The sequence below is a fragment of the Somniosus microcephalus genome, chromosome 12 (assembly GCF_052327205.1).
Source record: "Somniosus microcephalus isolate GS21.2 chromosome 12, FLI_Smic_1.0, whole genome shotgun sequence".
NCBI lineage: Eukaryota > Metazoa > Chordata > Chondrichthyes > Squaliformes > Somniosidae > Somniosus > Somniosus microcephalus.
The window spans coordinates 168,708,219-168,727,887 of record NC_140998.1 but is presented as its reverse complement, the minus strand read 5'-3'; the positions used below and the strand labels follow the sequence as shown (position 1 = coordinate 168,727,887).

The 19,669-nt window shown below is 48.5% G+C and overlaps 1 pseudogene across 1 annotated transcript in view; it reads left to right on the top strand.

The window, feature by feature from the left end:
* The window catches only part of LOC147109703 (HEAT repeat-containing protein 4-like), an 84,371-nt pseudogene that overhangs the window by 39,056 nt on the left and 25,646 nt on the right, over positions 1-19,669 (top strand). Inside the window, exons 3-4 of the transcript XR_015080151.1 lie at positions 4,772-4,953; positions 16,891-17,043. The product of XR_015080151.1 is annotated as a HEAT repeat-containing protein 4-like (transcript). The remainder of the gene's footprint in view (positions 1-4,771; positions 4,954-16,890; positions 17,044-19,669) is intronic.

The window sequence follows — 19,669 nt, the reverse complement described above, 5'->3', positions numbered from 1 at the left end:
TTCTCCCCTAAGAACATAAGAACATAAGAAATAGGAGCAGGAATCAGCCACTTGGCCCCTCGAGCCTGCTGTGCCATTCAATAAGATCATGTCTGATTTTGGGCTCAAAGCCACTTCCCAGCCCGCTCCCCATAATTCTTCACTCCCTTATCTTGCAAAAATCTGTCTATCTCCACTTTAAATGTATTTAATGACCCAGCCTCCACAGCTCTCTGGGGCAGAGAATTCCACAGATTTACAACCCTCCGAGAGAAGAAATTCCTCCACATCTCAGTTCTAAAAGGGCGACCCTTTATTCTAAAACTGTGCCCCCCGAGTTCTAGATTTCCCCATGAGGGGAAACATCCTCTCTACGTCAACCTTGTTGAGCCCCCTCAGTATCTTATGTTTCAATAAGATCACCTCTCATTCTTCTAAATTCCAATGAGTATTGGCCCAGCCTGCTCAACCTTTCCTCATAAGTCAACCCCGTCATCTCTGGAATTAACCTAGTGAATCGTCTCTGAACTGCCTCCAATGCAAGTATATCCTTCCTTAAATAAGGAGACCAAAATTGTACGCAGTACTCAAGGTGTGGTCTCACCAATACCCTGTACAGTTGTAGCAGGACTTCCCTGTTTTTATACTCCAACCCCCTTGAAATAAAAGCCAACATTCCATTTGCCTTCCTGATTACTTGCTGTACCTGCATGCTAACTTTTTGTGTTTCATGCACAAGGACCCCCAGATCCCTCTGAACTGTAGCATTTTGTAATCTCTCTCCATTTAAATAATAATTTGCTTTTTTATTTTTCCTGCCAAAGTGTATAACCTCGCACTTTCCCACATTATACTCCATCTGCCAAATGTTTGCCCACTCACTTAGCCTGTCTATATCCCTTTGCAGATTATTTGAGTCCTCTGCACAACTTGCTTTCCCACCCATCTTTGTATCATCCGCAAACTTGGCTACATTACACTTGGTTATTAATGCAGATTGTAAATCGTTGAGGCCCCAGCACCGATCCCTGTGGCACCCCACTAGTTACCGTTTGCCAACCGGAATATGACCGATTTATCCCGACTCTCTGCTTTCTGTCAGTTAGCTAATTCTCTATCCATGCTAATATATTACCCCCAATTCCGTGAGCTCTTCTCTTATGCAGTAACCTTTTATGTGGCACCTTATCTAATGCCTTCTGGAAATCCAAATACACCACATCCACTGGTTCACCTTTGTCCACCCTGCTCGGTACATCCTCAAAGAACTCCAGCAAATTTGTTAAACATGATTTCCCTTTCATAAAACCCTCTGGTTCTTTTGCCAATTATCTTAAATCTGTGTCCTCTGCTTACTGGCCCTCCTGCCAGTGGAAACAGTTTCTCTCTACTCTATCGCAATCCCTCATAATTTTGAACACCTCTATCAAATCTCCCCTTAGCCTTCTTTGCCTTAAGGAGAACAACCCGAGCTTCTCCAGTCTCTCCACCTAACTGAAGTCCTTCATCCCTGGTACCATTCCAGTAAATCTCCTCTGCACCCTCTTTAGGCCTTGATATCCTTCCTAAAGTGTGGTGCCCAGAATTGGACATACCACTCCTGCTGAGGCCTAAGCAGTGATTTATAATAAGTAATAATTTAGCTTAGCTATTCTAGCTTCCTGCTGCATCACCTGAAACTCATGAACCCTATGACTGATCAAACCTAATACTTTCTAAAATGTAGTTCTACCATCTACCCTGCTTCCTTACAGCCGGTTAGGTTGCTCTATTTACTGCCACACAGCGCTTCCCTTGCACTGTCCTTCAGCTGGACCTGCAGAGAGCGGCACTCGTCCAGTGCCAACGCCAGGACCTCCGCGTGTGGTCAGCTGTCAGTGTGGCATTCACCTCCGGCTCAGCTCGCCACTGACCATCGCTCCCAACCAACGTGTGTGCTGGGCAACCTGGTGACAAATACTCCACCTGGTCCGATCTGGAGCACTACGTTCAGTTCTGGGCACCGCACTTCAGGAAGGATATATTGGCCTTGGAGGGGGTGCAGCGCAGATTCACCAGAATGATATTAGGGCTTAAAAGATTAAATTAGGACAGGTTGCTAATTAGACTAAGTTTGTATTCCCTTGAGTTTAGAAGGTTGAGGGGTATCTGATCGAGGTGTTTAAAATGATAAAGGGATTTAATAGGGTAGATAGAAATGAATTCCTCTGGTGGGGGTATCCAGAACAAGGGGGCACAATCTTAAAATTAGGGCTCGGCCATTTAGGAGTGATATCAGGAAACATTTGTTCACACAAAGGGTAGTTGAAATCTGAAACTCTCTTCCCCCAAAAGGCTGTGGATGCTGGGGGTCAGTTGGAGCTTTCAAGCCTGAGATTGATCGATTTGTGTTGGGGAAGGGTATCGAGGGATATTGAGCTAAGACGGGTAAATGGAGTTGAGGTACAGATCAGCCATGAGCTAATTGAATGGTGGAGCAGGCTCGAGGGGCTGAATGGCCTCCTCATGTTCCCATGTGTGTGGGGGAGAGGTTGTTCTGTTGTGACTTTTGATCTCGGCTGGTGTGGGAAGTTGGTGCTGGGACATGGAATGCTTCTCTCCTTTTGATCCAAGTGTCAGGGCCAACATGGCCCAGGTGCTTTTAAAACCCAAGCTTGGCATCACTTAATCATTTCTGCACTTCCTTTTCTTGCCTTCGCTACTGTTCTTTTCAACCCTGCTGATCTCCTTTACTCTGGGTTTTGGCCCATCAATCTGTGCGAGTTCTGCTAGTAACGCTCAGGAAGGACTGGCTGAGAAGGAGTCTGGGGTGGGGCGACTTCCCTCTGAATCACTGCATGATATTGGGCAGTACAGTGGTGGAGAGTATAGGAAAATGGGGTGGGGGGGGCCTCTCACAATAACTCCTCCCCTAAAATCTTCCTCTCTCCTCCCACTGCCTCCCCGCGCCCCGCCCCCCCAACCCTGCGGAGCTGTAAGTGAGCAGTTTTCTTTAAAGGTATTGATACTTGAGAGGCAGTTCAAACCTTTCCAGGGAGGGATGGAAGAAAGGAATGAACCTGCGATCATAAAGCCCCTTTCACAACCTTGGGATGAACCTTGGCCAATGAAGTATTTCTGATGTAGAATCACAGAATCTTACAGCCATTCGGCCCATTGTGCTGGCTCATTGAAAGAACTATCCATTTAGTCCCACTCCCTGGCTCTATCCCCATAGCCCTGCAAATTTTATCTTTCCAAGTATTTATGCAATTCCCTTTTGAAAGTTAGTATTGAATCTGCTTCCACCGCCCTTTCAAGCAGTGGGATGGAGGAGGTAGCGGACAATTTTATTTAAAGTACTATCCGGGTTTACCTTTTCCATTCCCTGATCAAGTTAATCTACTTCTGTACTCACCTCTTGGATGCCTCCATTCTAGGCTGAAAAGCCCATGCCTCAACAGTCTTTGCTCATAACTCAGAGTCCTGACACTGGGGATCAGCTCGAACCTGCACGAGCCCCTGCTCCCCACAGCCAACCCGGATGGTTCCTTTTGATGAATCCCTTTCCAATTGGTGGGGTTCACTGGGAAGCACTGCTCAGTCAGCAGGCTGAGCATTACGAAATAAATTACTACATTCCAAGCTAAAGCTGTGTTCAAGAAGCTTGGTGTCAACACTTGCTACCCTTAGCTCTCCATAAATGAACTGTCCATCCAAGACTCACATTCCCCCTCCTCCTCTCCCGTTCCCTGAATCCTTCTTGCATTTAGTGTCCAATCTCGCTGATGCCTTTCTGTACAGATGGGATTGACAGATATGGTGGGTTAGATGGGTTTGGTTTACTGAAAAGAGCCAGGCTTGTTGGGTGCAATGGTACTTTCCTATTCCTGCTCCTGGAATCAGCCAGAGTTCCTGCTCCTGGATCAGGTGCCTTAAATAGCTTGCCAACGCTCACCATTCTCCGGTCAATCGTGAAGGATGGCGCTTAGGTAAGATACCAGAGCGTGCTGGCCATGGAATGGTACCCTAGCAGGAGCCAGTACCTCCTAAAAAAGGGGAATCATAGAAATTACAGCACAGAAGGAAGCCATTCAACCCATTGTGGATTTGCCGGTGCTAACTCTTCAAATGGAGCTATCCACTCGAATCCCATTGTCCTGCCCTTTCCTCACATCCTAAAGAGAGAAGATAAATCTTATTACAGGAAACTTTGGTTTATCCGGAGGTTGTATGTCCGGAAACCTCGATCTACCGGCAGAAATCAGGAGCCGTTTTGTTAGGTTTTTTTCCTTCTTGTGGCTTTGTTTTCAACAGTCGGGCTCTGGAAAGTCTCTCTGAAGCTGTTGCTAAGCTACAGAGATGCTTCCAAGGTACGGACCGACTGTTTACAAGCTGTTGCTAAGCAACAGTGTTTGTTGTCAGATACGGAGATGAAAACCTCCGTATGCTTCAACATTAACTTTGTATGTCCGGCAGTTTTGATAGATCGGCAACAGCTCGGTCCCGTCGGTGCCGGATATAACAAAGTTTCCTGTAACTTGCAGGAACAGCTAATAAACATGTGACAAAAAATGTTTTAGACACATCAGTTACTGGCTGTAGCCCTGTTTGAGCAGCTGCGATTCCAGAAGGTTTTATATTTTGGGTGAGGAGGGATCTGGGCTGGACTTTATTGGACAGTGATAGCAGTCGTGCTGAAGTTTGTGCTGTCCCAGTGTTGGAGAGGTGAGGCCTTCTTAGCAGGATGAAATATTGATAAGAACAGCAGAATTGCTATGGCAGCATGGTTACTGTGATTGGCTTTCCACAGGGTCCCTGGGTTTGAACTGAATGAGGACTTTGCAGAGGAACCTGGAGCTGTAAACTGGACTGCGGCCAACCTGATAGTGAAGCACTTGGAACCCCCACCAAAGCCCAAGACTGTACTCAACTCAAAGCTTGGGAAGCACGTCTATTACACCGAGAATGTGTTCGAGCAAGAACTGTACACTGGTAACTAGAGACGGCAGGAATTGCGCACACATAGCTATTTATAGAATATGCAAAGAGACAAAGGGCGAGACTTCTAGAAGTACTGCTAAATAATAACGTTCTTATTTACATTTAACACCAGATGACACGATCCATTGTTGGATTCTAATTATTCTAACCTCTTCCCATCCCCCTCCATTGATGTACACTATTATGTCCGTGAATGATTGAGACACGGACAGCAGGAGTTGAACAAAACAAGTCTTTACTGATGGAAGTCAATAGTGAAACTGAAAACAACAGAGGCTCACTAGCGCCTTTTATACAGGGGTGGTCACTGCCGGTACTGCAGTCTGAGACCAGTTATTCTCTTAAAGGTACATACACAACAATTCCTCCCCTTTTAGATAAACAGTACATAACATTCATTTAACAACTAAATGATAACTAATTACAATCACAATTACGGTTGCTAGATACATTGGTTAAGTTTAAGCAATTATAAGTTCAGTCTTTGAGGAGGCTTCCTGATTCTGTCTGGATAACGCCTCTTTGGGGTATCAGGTTCTTCTGGCAATGTTGAGTCGGGATCAATGTCGTTGTTTGGTTCATCTACTTCCAATATTACCAGTTCTGCGGTAGCTGCAATTGGAACGTCGATTTCATTACCAGGTGTATCAGATCGTGGTGTGGAGTTGACGTTTTCCAGTGACTCTAGAATCTGGTCAGCATGGCGTCTTACAATGCTCTCCCCAACATCCACCGTATACATGAGAGGTCCTTGCCGTGTACAAATCGTTCCTGGCTGCCATTTCTCAGTGCGGTAGTCCCGGGCCAAAACTGGTTGACCTATCTTAAAACTCCTGGTCGGCCTTTCATTCATATTCTGAAACTGCCTGTTCTCCACATCTCTTCGGACGTTTGGCTTAACCAAATCCAAGCGGCATCGTAGTCTTCGATTGAAGAACATCATGGCTGGAGTTTGGTTGGTAACCGCATGTGTCGCATTCCGGTAGGCAAACAAGAAGTTGTCCACCTTGTGTTGTAGGGGTATATCTTCATTACACATTGCCTTGATAGCCTTCTTGAATGTTTGGACAAACCTCTCGGCCAATCCATTAGTGGCTGGATGATATGGGGCAGATGTGTAATGCTTAACACCATTGTTCTTTAAGAACCTCCGGAACTCTTCAGACACAAACTGTGGTTCATTGTCAGAGCAAATCTGTTCAGGCAGCCCATTCCTGGCGAATATGGTTCGTAAAACTGCGATAGTTTTTTCCGTGGTGGTCGAGGACATTTTTATTACCTCTGGCCACTTTGAATGTGCATCCACCGCAATTAAAAACATCGAGTCCATGAAGGGACCAGCAAAATCAATGTGCACCCTTTGCCATGGAGATGAGGGCCACTCCCATGGATGCAGAGGAGCTTGTGGTGGGGCGTTTTGGACCTTCTGGCATCCTGCACAGCTCTTGGTCATCTCTTCGATTTCTCTATCGATTCCCGGCCACCACACAAACGCTCTGGCTAAGTTCTTCATTTTTACCCCACCCAGATGACCCTCATGAAGCTCATTGAGCACTCTATCCGTCAACTTCGGTGGAATTACTACTCTGGATCCACACATCAAGGTTCCTCTGCACACTGACAGCTGTTCTCTTCTCGGCGAGAATGCTGGCAGCAGTGGTTCGCCATGTGCTGGCCATCCCTTCACCATTAAATCATAAACCCGTGATAGTGTCGGGTCATTCCGTGTTTCCTTTTCTATGTTTGCATTCGTCACAGGGAGACATTCGACTATGGTCGAGTGGAATAACTCCATTGGATCCACTACAAGGTCTTCTTCTTCCACCGTCGGCAACGGTAGGCGTGACAATCCATCAGCATTCCCATGCTGTTTAGTTCCTTTGTACTCGATGTCATATTGGTGTGCCCCTAGGAAAAGGGACCACCTCTGCAGCCGTTGTGCTGTCATTATCGGTACGCCCTTCTGAGGGTTGAAAATGGAGACAAGAGGTTGATGATCGGTTAGTAGAGTAAATTTTTGACCGTGCAGGAAGTGATTGAACTTCTTCACCCCCCACACTAGGCTGAGGGCCTCTCTGTCAATCTGGGCATAGTTACGCTCGGCAGAAGTTAACGAGCGTGACGCAAAAGCTATCGGCCTCTCTAAACCATCAAGGAATTTATGTGACAGTACCGCCCCAATGCCGTAGGGAGACGCATCACACGCCAGTCTGATCGGCAGTGCTGGGTTGTAGTGAGCCAATACTTCCCTTGAAGTGATTAAGTCCTTACTCTTCTGAAAGTCCCGCTTACAATCATCGCTCCATTTCCATGCTACCCCCGTTCGTAGCAGGGCGTTCAGTGGGTGCAGAATTGTCGACAAATTCGGCAAAAACTTATGGTAGTAATTCACCAATCCGAGGAATGACCTCACTTGCGACACATTTTCAGGCGCTGGGGCCTTAACAACCGCTTCAATTTTGTCAGGGGACTTATGTAACCCCTCTTCATCAATCACGTGGCCACAATACGATATCTGTTTCTTAAAAAATTCGCACTTGGGGCGGTTGGCTCGCAGCCCATGTTCCCGTAGTCTAGTGAGCACCTGTTCTAGGTTGTTAAGGTGTTCACTGTCATCTTCGCCTGTCACAAGGATGTCGTCCAAGTAACACTGAGTCCCTGGAATCCCTTGCAGGACTTGTTCCATCGCTCTTTGCCATATCGCCGGAGCCGATGCTACTCCGAATACCAATCGATGATACTGGTAAAGACCTTTGTGAGTGTTTATCGTGAGATACTTCCGAGAGGACTCTTCAACCTCCATCTGCAAATATGCTTGTGCTAGGTCAATTTTTGTAAAACGCTTCCCTCCAGACAGTGAGGCGAAGATGTCTTCTATCCTTGGAAGAGGATATTGTACCGTGTGAAGGACTGGGTTCACCGTCACCTTGAAATCCCCACAGATGCGAACCTTCCTTGGCTCCCCGGGCTTATTGCTTAACGTTTTCTTCATGACAGGAACGATGAGTGTCGCCCACTCACTCCAGTCGACCTTAGACAACATGCCTGCCTTCTCCAGATTCTCCAGCTCTGCCTCGACGGCTGGGCGAATTGCATATGGTACCGGTCTTGCTTTGAAAAACTTGGGAACTGCACTCTCTTCTATTTTTATCGAGGCGGTTATGCCTTTAAGCGTGCCCAGTTCTTGTTGAAATACCTCTTTGGCGTTAGCTAAGATTGTTGACAATCGTCCAGGAGTGACGTCTTCATCTTTTTTACCGTCCACCGTCATTGCATGAATGGAGTGCCAATCTAAGTTTATCTTCCTGATCCATTCCCGTCCCAATAACGGTGGTCCACCATTTGGCAGTATGTAGAGATACAATTTCCGTATTTTCTTGCCGTTGTATTCGACAGGCACCCTTATTTTCCCTCTGGGGTATACTTTTTGCCCCGTATACGTCGTCAAGACGATGGATGCCTCTCTCAAGGGTATGTGTGAAAATAGCCGCTCGTAGTCTCGTCGATTCATGACGGTTAGCGCTGATCCTGTATCCAATTCCATTTTAACTTGGGACCCTGCTATCATGAGGGTGACCCAAATGGTTCGGTGATCCTCTTTTGCGATTACATTGTGAAGTTTGAGACAGCTTAGTCTCCTGTTCCCGGATTCACTATCGCTCATCTGGTCTTCGGAACTACTGTCCGTCATCTTTTGTACTTTCTTGTACGGTTCCTTAGTAGCCTTTTTGTTGTCGCTGGTCTTCTTCCCAGACCTGCAAACTCGTGCAGTGTGTCCCATCTTCCCGCATTGCCTGCATATTTTGTCTTTGGACCAGCAGTCCTTCTGGTCATGGTTAGTTCTGCCGCAGCGATAACATTTTGCAAATCCCTGTGTCATTTCGTGGGTGCCGTATTCCTGTGGTTTTTGTTGAATTTCTGCAGCTCCCCTGGCTGCTGCTTCATATGATACTGCCACGCTGAAAGCCTTATCTAGCGTCAGCTCTTTCTCTGAGAGTAACTTCTTCTGTGTTCCTTCACTCAGGAGTCCACAGACAAATTTGTCCCGTAGGGTATCTGCCAGTCCTGCTCCGAACTGGCAGTGCTTTGATAGCTTGCGTAGTTCCGTAAGGTACTCAGCATTGCTCTCATCTTTATGCTGAGTTCTCCTGTGGAATTTAAATCATTCTGCTATCAACAGCGGTGCAGGGTTTAGGTGTTCCTGTAGGACAGCAACAATTTCGTTAAAACGTCAGATAAGTGGTGGAGCCTGAGGAACTACAGCTAAGAGAGCCACGTAATCCAGGATAACCATGAGAACCTTTGTCACCTTGAACAAAACCCAGCATCCTCTTTTAGCTAGTCAGCCCTAGCTAGTGAGGCCGGGACCCAGGAGCGAGGACGAGGCCCAGGAGCAGGGACAGGAGGAGCAGTGAGGCCGGGATCCAGGAGCGAGGTCGGGACCCAGGAGCGAGGGCAAGGCTCAGGAGCAGGGATGGGAGGAGCAGCGAGACTGGGACCCAGGAGCAGGGATGGGAGGAGCAGCGAGGCCGGGGCCCAGGAGCAAGGTCGAAGCCCAGGAGCAGGGACAGGAGGAGCAGCAAGGCCGGGACCCAGGAGTGAGGACGGGGCCCAGGAGCGAGGATGGGGCCCAGGAGCGAGGATGGGGCCCAGGAGCGAGGACGAGCCCAGCAGTGGGGTCGGGGCCCAGAGAAGCTGCAGCATGGCCAACAGCGAGGTCGGGAGGATCACACTGCATCCTATGAAACCCAGGCAGAGAGGAGCTGTGGGAAGGAGGGTGGAGGACAATAGGAGTGTGTGCGTGTGTGCGTGTGCGCGGCCGATGTAGCAGAGCCTGGTCTCCAATCATCTTGGATCCCCTTGCCATTGGACCAAGACAGTGCTCTGTCAAGCCCGTGTGGTAGCTGGTGTGCAACGGCCACCTCACGTTAAAAGAACTCACGCACAGGCATCTTGCACCCTTTAAAAAGAAGTTCGGGACCTGGAACGTCAGGACCCTCGTGGACAACCCCAACAGCGACAGACCAGAAAGCCGTACTGCTATCGTTGCCTGGGAGCTCAGACGTTTCGACATAGACATTGCCGCCCTAAGTGAGACCCGGCGGGCAGGGGAAGGCCATTTCAAGGAGCAAGACGGTGGTTACACCTTTTTCTGGAAAGGCAAGCCTGAAGAACAACGCCGCCTCCATGGGGTAGGCTTCGCCATAAACAATGAGCTAGTTGGACATCTCAGAGACTCCTCTTGCAGAATAAACGAATGCCTCATGACTCTTCGGCTCACCCTAGCCCGGAACCAGTGCGCTATGGTCATCAGTGCGTACGCCCCAACACTGGAAGCCACAGACGAGACCAAAGAGAAATTCTACTCCAGCCTTGAACAATCCCTGTCCCAAGTCCCAACGGGCGACAAGCTGATCTTCCATGGCGACTTTAACGCCAGAGTTGGAAAGGACACAGACCTCTGGGCAGAGAGGGGATATCAAAAGCCAACTCCAACAGTACCCTCCTCCTGATGAAATGCTTAGAACATGGCCTTGGCATAATCAACACCTTGTTCCATCAGAGAGACAAGTACAAGGCTTCATGGCAACATCCTCACTCCAAGCACTGGCATCTGCTGGACTACGTCATCATCCGAGCGAGGGACTGCAAGGACGTCCGCATCACCCGCCATGAGAGGAGCTGACGACTGCTGGGCAGACCACCGCTCTATCATCCCCATCAATGTAGCCCCAAAACAGCGGCGGCAACAGAAACCATGCCGCAGGAAAATCAATGCTGGAGCACTCAAAGACCCTGCTATGAAAGCCCTATTCAGCCTACGCCTCACAACCAACCTGACGACTCCCAGTGATTCAGGGACACCAGACGCCTGAAGGCCGAGGTCCAACAAAAAACTCGCGACCTAAAGAACAGATGGTGGGTGGAGAAAGCGCAGGAGATCCAGCAGCTAGCCGACAGCCACGACGTGCGTGGATTCTTTAGCGCAGTCAAGACCACCTACGGCCTAAGCACCCAAGGTCCTACCCCACTGCGGGCCAAGAACGGAGAGGTAGTCAGTGCCCGCTGGAAGGAGAACTTCGAAGATCTCCTTAACCGAGACTCTGTCTTCGGCGCGAGTGTCCTCCACTCCATCCCGCAGCATGCTACCCGCCACCACCTCCGCACAACCCCAGCCCGGCATGAGGTTGAAAAGGCCACCCGACAACTGAAGAACAAACAACAAGGCCTCAGGAGCAGATGGAATTCCCGCCGAGGCACTAAAGCATGGTGGAGAAGCACTATTGGCGCAAATACATGAACTCATTTCTCTTATTTGGAAAGAGGAGAGCATGCCAGGGGATCTCAGAGATGCCGTAATCATGACCATCTTCAAGAAAGGTGACAAATCCGATTGCAGTAATTACAGAGTAGTTTCCCTACTGCCTGCCACAGGGAACGTCATCGCAAGAATCCTCCTCAATTGCCTTCTCCCAGTGGCTGAAGAGCTCCTCCCAGAGTTGCAATGTGGATTCCGCCCACTAAGGGGTACAATGGACATGATCTTCATTGTGCGTCAAATACAAGAGAAATGCAGGAAACAGCACCAATCGCTGTACATGGCTTTCTTTGACACTCCACCATGAGGGATTATGGAGTGTCCTCCTCAAATTCAGCTGCCCTCAAAAGTTTGTCACCATCCTCCGCCTGCTTCACGACGACTTACAAGCCGTGATCCTAACCAACGGATCCACCACAGACCCAATTCACGTACGGACTGGGGTCAAGCAAGGCTGTGTCATCGCACCAACGCTCTTCTCGATCTTCCTTGCTGCAATGCTCCATCTCACCCTCAGTAAGCTCCCCGCTGGTGTAGAGCTAATCTACAGAACAAACGGGAAACTGTTCAACCTCCGTCGTCTCCAGTCCAAATCCAAGGTCGTCCCACCCTTTGTCATAGAATTACAGTATGCAGACGACGCTTGCGTCTGCACACATTCGGAGGTCGAACTCCAAATCGTCTGCCTAAGAGAGAGATGAACCCTACCCACATCAATCACACTCCCATTGTGTGGTGTGTAGATGGACCCAACCCATATCAATCGCTTCATTATGTAGTGTGTAGATGGACCCAACCCATTTCAATCACTCCCATTGTGTAGTGTGCAAATGGCGCCACCCCGCATCAATCACTCCCATTATGTAGTGTGACATTGGAGACAACCCATATCAATCACTCCCATTATGTAGAATTCATGACTTGTGGTTTTGCTGCCTTTTTTCAGTGTGACTGGACCCAAAACACAACCTCAAGCACAGTATATTTCAGTCAATTTGCACTTACTGGATTTGTGTCAATTTGAGCAGGACCCCTGTCCCCTGAGATACAGCTGCATGCTGGCTCTGATTTGGTATAATATGGCTGCAGTGAGTACCGAATGCCCATGTTCCACCCACAGAAATATTTCCAATTCACATCTGGCATCCCTTGTATGACTCGCCAAATCATCCTGTTATGCCATCATTTAATTTTACCAATTGTTTGCCTATGTAGTGGTCTGTGTGTGTGTTGTAATTTTAGAAGTGGGTATATTGTACATAACGTATCAGGTTTATTTTCCAGGTATAGTCCTAATAGCATAGCTTCTCTTCTCAGCTCCCTCAAAACATATGTTTTTACCATCTTATTTGGTGTATTTTCCAGCATTTTGGAGTAGTTTTTTTTGTATAGGAACATTAGTAAACAGGAGTAGGCCATTCAGCCCCTCGGATCTGCTTCATGATTCACTTAGCTTACTCTATACCAGCAGGTTCCCTTAAGTTGAGGGATATCCTGTTTTATAACAATATGGGATGGGTATTTTGCACACAAAGCATGATCAAGGGTACTGAACAAGTAAAAGTCTGTTTTAATATGATATTCTGGGCTTTTTACTGGTTCTTGTGACGTTAAATTTCACACACTTCATTATTCTCTGCAAGCTGTAAATGAGCTGAGATTGCTTGCGGTGAATCGTCTGATGCCCTTAATCCATTTTAGTAACTGACTGTGTTGCATTGATCAGTCTGTCTCCCTCCCAGTGATATGTCTGTTCTTCTCTTCACCACTGTGCTTGTTTTGCAAATCCCTGTGTCTCCCTACAGTATTTGTCCTGGTGTTTCTAATCATGTTTCTCCCCTTGGAGGTTGTCTCTGATATCTCTGTGCTAGCTGACCTTTCTCCTGCTGGAACTCTCCGTGTGGAGAATTGTGTGTGTGTCTGTCAGTCTCCCACTCCGGGGGTCGGAGGATACAACGCAGCAGATAGTTATGTTGGAGGGGGAAGGTGGGGGGGGGGGGGCTCCGGCTGGAGGGGCAATGGGATTGAGGAGGAGGATCAGATGTTGCAATTTGTTGGTGTGTTAAGCTTTTTGTTCTTCTCTGCTTGTCTCTGATTCATTTTCGCTTGCTGTTTTCTGCTGCCTGAGTTCGATCGGATCCTCTCTTTGGCTGTTAGTTCAAGGGTGGAGATCAGAGCCACAGGCCCAGGTATTAGTGGTATGTATAGGTGCAGGGAGGAGAGCCATGGGCTGTCATAGGGGGGATTTTTACATGGGAAATATGGGGCACCAGTGAGAGCAGAACAGAGTTAGGGTACATAGAAGTGAAGCCTCACCTATTCTGTGAGTACATCACTGAACAGACCCCCCCTCACCCATTCTGTGAGTACATCACTGAACAGACCCCCCCTCACCCATTCTGTGAGTACATCACTGAACAGACCCCCCCTCACCCATTCTGTGAGTACATCACTGAATAGACCCCCCCTCACCCATTCTGTGAGTACATCACTGAACAGACACCCCCCTCGCCTATTCTGTGAGTACACCACTGAACAGACCCCCCTCACCCATTCTGTGAGTACATCACTGAACAGACGCCCCCCTCACCCATTCTGTGAGTACATCACTGAACAGACCCCCCCCCTCACCCATTCTGTGAGTACATCACTGAACAGACCCCTCCTCACCCATTCTGTGAGTACATCACTGAACAGACCCCCCCCCTCACCCATTCTGTGAGTACATCACTGAGCAGGAACCCCTCACCCATTCTGTGAGTACATCACTGAACAGAACCCCCCCCCCCCTCACCCATTCTGTGAGTACATCACTGAACATAGCCCCCCTCACCCATTCTGTGAGTATATCACTGAACAGGAACCCCTCACCCATTCTGTGAGTACATCACTGAACAGGAACCCCCCCTCACCCATTCTGTGAGTACATCACTGAACAGACCCTCCCCTCACCCATTCTGTGAGTACATCACTGAACAGACCCCCCCCCTCACCCATTCTGTGAGTATATCACTGAACAGGAACCCCTCACCCATTTTGTGAGTACATCATTGAACAGACCCCCCTCACCCATTCTGTGAGTACATCACTGCACAGACCCCCCCTCACCCATCCTGAGAGTACATCACTGAAAAGACCTCCCCTCACCCATCCTGTGAGTACACCACTGAACAGACTCCCCCTCACCCATTCTGTGAGTACATCACTGAACAGACCCCCCTCACCCATTCTGTGAGTACATCACTGAACAGGAACCCCTCACCCATTCTGTGAGTATATCACTGAACAGACCCCCCCTCACCCATTCTGTGAGTACATCACTGAACAGACCCCCCCTCACCCATTCTGTGAGTACATCACTGAACAGGAACCCCCCCTCACCCATTCTGAGAGTACATCACTGAACAGGAACCCCTCACCCATTCTGTGAGTATATCACTGAACAGACCCCCCCTCACCCATTCTGTGAGTACATCACTGAACAGACCTCCCCTCACCCATTCTGTGAGTACATCACTGAACAGACCCCCCCTCACCCATTCTATGAGTATATCATTGAACAGCCCCCCCCTCACCCATTCTGTGAGTACATCACTGAACAGGAACCCCTCACCCATTCTGTGGGTACATCACTGAACAGACACCCCCCTCACCCATTCTGTGAGTACATCACTGAACAGGAACCCCTCACCCATTCTGTGAGTATATCACTGAACAGACCCCCCCTCACCCATTCTGTGAGTACATCACTGAACAGACCCCCCCTCACCCATTCTGTGAGTACATCACTGAACAGGAACACCCCCCCTCACCCATTCTGTGAGTACATCACTGAACAGATCCACACTCGCCCATTCTGAGAGTACATCACTGAACAGACCTCCCCTCACCCATTCTGTGAGTACATCACTGAACAGACCCCCCCTCACCCATTCTGTGAGTACATCACTGAACAGACCCCCCCCTGACCCATTCTGTGAGTACATCACTGAACAGGAACCCCTCACACATTCTGTGAGTACATCACTGAACAGACCCCCCTCACCCATTCTGTGAGTATATCACTGAACAGACCCCCCCCCCCCTCACCCATTCTGTGAGTACATCACTGAACAGGAACCCCTCACCCATTCTGTGAGTACATCACTGAACAGAACCCCCCCTCACCCATTCTGTGAGTACATCACTGAACAGGAACCCCCCCTCACCCATTCTGTGAGTACATCACTGAACATACCCCCCCTCACCCATTCTGTGAGTATATCACTGAACAGGAACCCCTCACCCATTCTGTGAGTACATCAGTGAACAGGAACCCCCCCTCACCCATTCTGTGAGTACATCACTGAACAGGAACCCCTCACCCATTCTGTGAGCACACCACTGAACAGACCCCCCCCCCTCACCCATTCTGTGAGTACATCACTGAACAGGAACCCCTCACCCATTCTGTGAGTACATAACTGAACAGACCCCCCCCCCTCACCCATTCTGTGAGTATATCACTGAACAGGAACCCCCACCCATTCTGTGAGTACATCACTGTACAGACCCCCCCTCACCCATTCTGTGAGTACATCACTGAACAGACCCCCCCCCCCACCCATTCTGTGAGTACATCACTGAACAGGAACCCCTCACCCATTCTGTGAGTACATCACTGAACAGACCCCCCTCACCCATTCTGTGAGTACATCACTGAACAGGAACCCCTCACCCATTCTGTGAGTACATCACTGAACAGACCCTCCCTTAGCCATTCTGTGAGTACATCACTGAACAGACCCCCCTCACCCATTCTGTGAGTACATCACTGAACAGACCCTCCCTCACCCATTCTGTGAGTACATCACTGAACAGACCCCCCCTCACCCATTCTGTGAGTACATCACTGAACAGACCCCCCCTCACCCCTTCTGTGAGTACATCACTGAACAGACCCCCCTCACCCATTCTGTGAGTACATCACTGAACAGGAACCCCTCACCCATTCTGTGAGTACATCACTGAACAGACCCTCCCTTAGCCATTCTGTGAGTACATCACTGAACAGACCCCCCTCACCCATTCTGTGAGTACATCACTGAACAGACCCTCCCTCACCCATTCTGTGAGTACATCACTGAACAGACCCCCCCCTCACCCATTCTGTGAGTACATCACTGAACAGACCCCCCCTCACCCCTTCTGTGAGTACATCACTGAACAGACCACCCCCTCACCCATTCTGTGATTACATCACTGAGGTGGGGAAATGTTCACATAGTAAGGGATACTGGTTGAAATCTGAAAGTCGCCCAGAATGTCATGATCCTTTAGACTAAGTTAATGTCCCAGGGAAGGACATTGAAGTGTGTAGTGTAAATGGGAACAGGAGGTATCTCCATGTGCTTCTGATTGGGGTGTGTGGTGGGTTTGTGGGTATGATCTATTAAAAAGGGGTGAGCTTGTACTTCATGGTCTTGTGCTTTTCCTATTTGGGTATTATAGGCGATATGGGATAGGTTGCGGATGCGATTGGGTTGCAATGGGATGGGTGGTGATGTTTGGGAACAGCATGTGAGCCGTTGTTCTGTGTCACTAAGTTTTAGCCATGGTTTACATTTCAGGGTCGTCCAGTGTGGTTCACCACCATGGTGCGAAATACAAGGAGCGGATCATCATGGACAACTTTTCTGAGTATCAGAAGCACCTCCAGGAGCGCTTTCCTCAGTCGCCAGAAGAGTGGTCAGTGGACAAAGACAAACAACAGGCACCTCCAGGTCCGAGTTCTATTAAAGCTGCGTTGGTAATCTGTCATGTAGAGTGGCAGGATGGTGATTGGTCAACATTGGCAAGACCAAAGACATCATTTTCGACCCTGCCACAAACTGCAGTCCTCAACTGGACTGTCTGTAATCTTGGTGTCCTGTTTGTGGCATGAGGAAAAGCCATCCGGCCCCCCTACACGCTTGGTCTGGACTCGCCCCCATGTACCTACTGTCCCTTCCCCCCTCCCCTAAGGAGAGGCAAAAAAGTAAGAGCCCATTCATGAACCCCCTCCCAAAAACACCCAGTAACCCATCAAAGCTGATCAGCCCCCAAGAGGCTGCAAACCTAGAACGATTTACCTCACCTGTCACCTCCACTCTGCCGTGTTCACAGCATTTTTCAAAAATGTCTGTAAGTCCTTGTTGAAGAGTTGCAAAGACTTGGTCCTCACTACCACATCTGGAATCACCCTCCGAGAAAATCGATCACCTTCTGAGATAAATAAAACTTCCACACATCCAACTTCACCCCTGCTTCAGTTTAAATAGGTGCTACCTTCCCCTATTATCTCAAACGCTCTGTCCACCTCTATATTATCAATGCCGTTAATAGTTTTAAATACTTGAATCAGATCCCCTCTCAGCTTACACCTCTCCAGTGAATCCAAACCCAAGGCATGAAGTATATCTTAGGCCTGAGATCATCCTCGTTGACTTTATACCTTCTCTAGAGCCACAATGTCCTTTAAATGGATAGAATGAAACTACACAACATTCCAGCGCTGTATAAATGCAAATTGCTATTGCTGCTTCATCTCTTCTCACTGGTGAACTGTCTTTGATTTACCTGGTACAACATCATTAGCAACAACATTTTGCAGTTATATGCTGCCTTTAACATAGAAAAACATCCCAAGGCGCTTCACAGAGATGTAATCAAAAAATGGATACTGAGCCACATAAGGAGATATTAGGTAGGGCGACCAAAAGCTTGGTCAAAGAGGTAGGTTTAAAGGAGAGTCTTAAAAAAAGGAGATGGAAGTGGAGAAACAGAGGGGAGTATGGAGGGAATTCCAGAGTGTGGGGCCTAGAAAGCTGAAGGCACGGCTACCAATGGTGGGGCAAAGGGAGTGGGGGATGGACAAGAGGCCAGAATTTGGGGAGGGTGTTGTCGAGGTGGAGGAGGTTACTGATGTGATGGAAAGGATATGAGGTCAGAAGCTCAGCTGGAATAGGACACCGAAGTTGTGAACAGTTTGATTCGGCCTGAGACAGTGGCCCGGGAGGGGAATGGAATCGATGTCAAGGGTATGGGATTGAGTTGGGGATTGAAGACGATGGCTTTGGTCTTCTCAATGTTTAACAAGGAAATTGTGGCTCATCCAAGACAACACAGAGGCAATGGAGTGGTGGAGCAAGGTGGAGGAGGGGTAGAGCGGAGTGTTGTCAACGTAATTCACAGTAGGTTACACTCCCTATTTTTGCGTCGTCTTCAAATTTTGATATTGCCTTCTTTTCAGCAAGATGTTGTTGTAATGCCTGTTTCAGGCAGGCAGAAGCCCTGGATGCCTAAAGGTCGCACAAGGCAATATGGTGTCCGGCGCACTTTCAGTCCAGATCGGGCATGACTGGTCGCAACGCTGAATTTGGAGGCAGCACGCCTATTTTACGGGTGCTCGCAAGCTCTTTCGATCTCCCTGTAAAGCACTCCATCTTGCTCCCATTCTCCCTTCTTTCAAAAGGCTTTTGGAGACTATGGCCTAGAAATTTGTCTCGGGCGATGGCGCTAAACGGGTGGTATCTGATCAGCCGCCTATTATACACAGCGCCTGATATTCAGTTCCATTGACTGCCCCTTCAACTATATATCCAATTCCCTTTTGAAAGTTACTATTGAATCTGCTTCTACCAGCCTTTCAGGCAGTGCGTTCCAGATCATCATAACTCACTGCGTAAAAGAAATCTCCTTGTCTCCCTCTTTTGCCAATTATCTTAAATCTGTGTCCTCTATTTACCGGCCCTCTAGCCAGTGGAAACGGTTTCTCCTTATTTACACTATCAAAACCCTTCATAATTTTGAACACTTCTATTAAGTCTCCCCTTAGCCATCCCTGCTCTAAGGAGAACAACCCCAGCTTCTCCAGTCTCTCCATATAACTGAAGTCCCTCATCCCTGGCACCATTCTAGTAAATCTCTTCTGCACCATATCTAGGCCTTGACATTCTTCCTAAAGTGTGGTGCCCAGAATTAGACACAATACTCCAGCTGAGGCCTAACCAGTGATTTATAAAGGTTTAGCACAGATGTCCCCTGACATGAATCAGTCATTCATGAAAGAAAGACTTATGAAATAATACTGAGCAGCCTACGGGTGGCGCTGTCCAGGGAGAGTATAAATACTCGGGCATGGGCCCAGCTTGCGCAGGACATTCTTAACAGGAACTAGTGAAGGACACAACTCGACCGCCATGTTGTAAAACAGTTGATTAAAGCTTTGTTTAACGCTTAGACCAAGTGCCTAGTAGTTTTCTTATGTCATCCCCGATGTGAGTGGCACTGCGAAGATGCCAGTTGTCTTGCTGTTGTTGCCCAGCCGAGGGAAAGAAGTGTTTGGCCCAAGAGGCAACCAAACTCCCT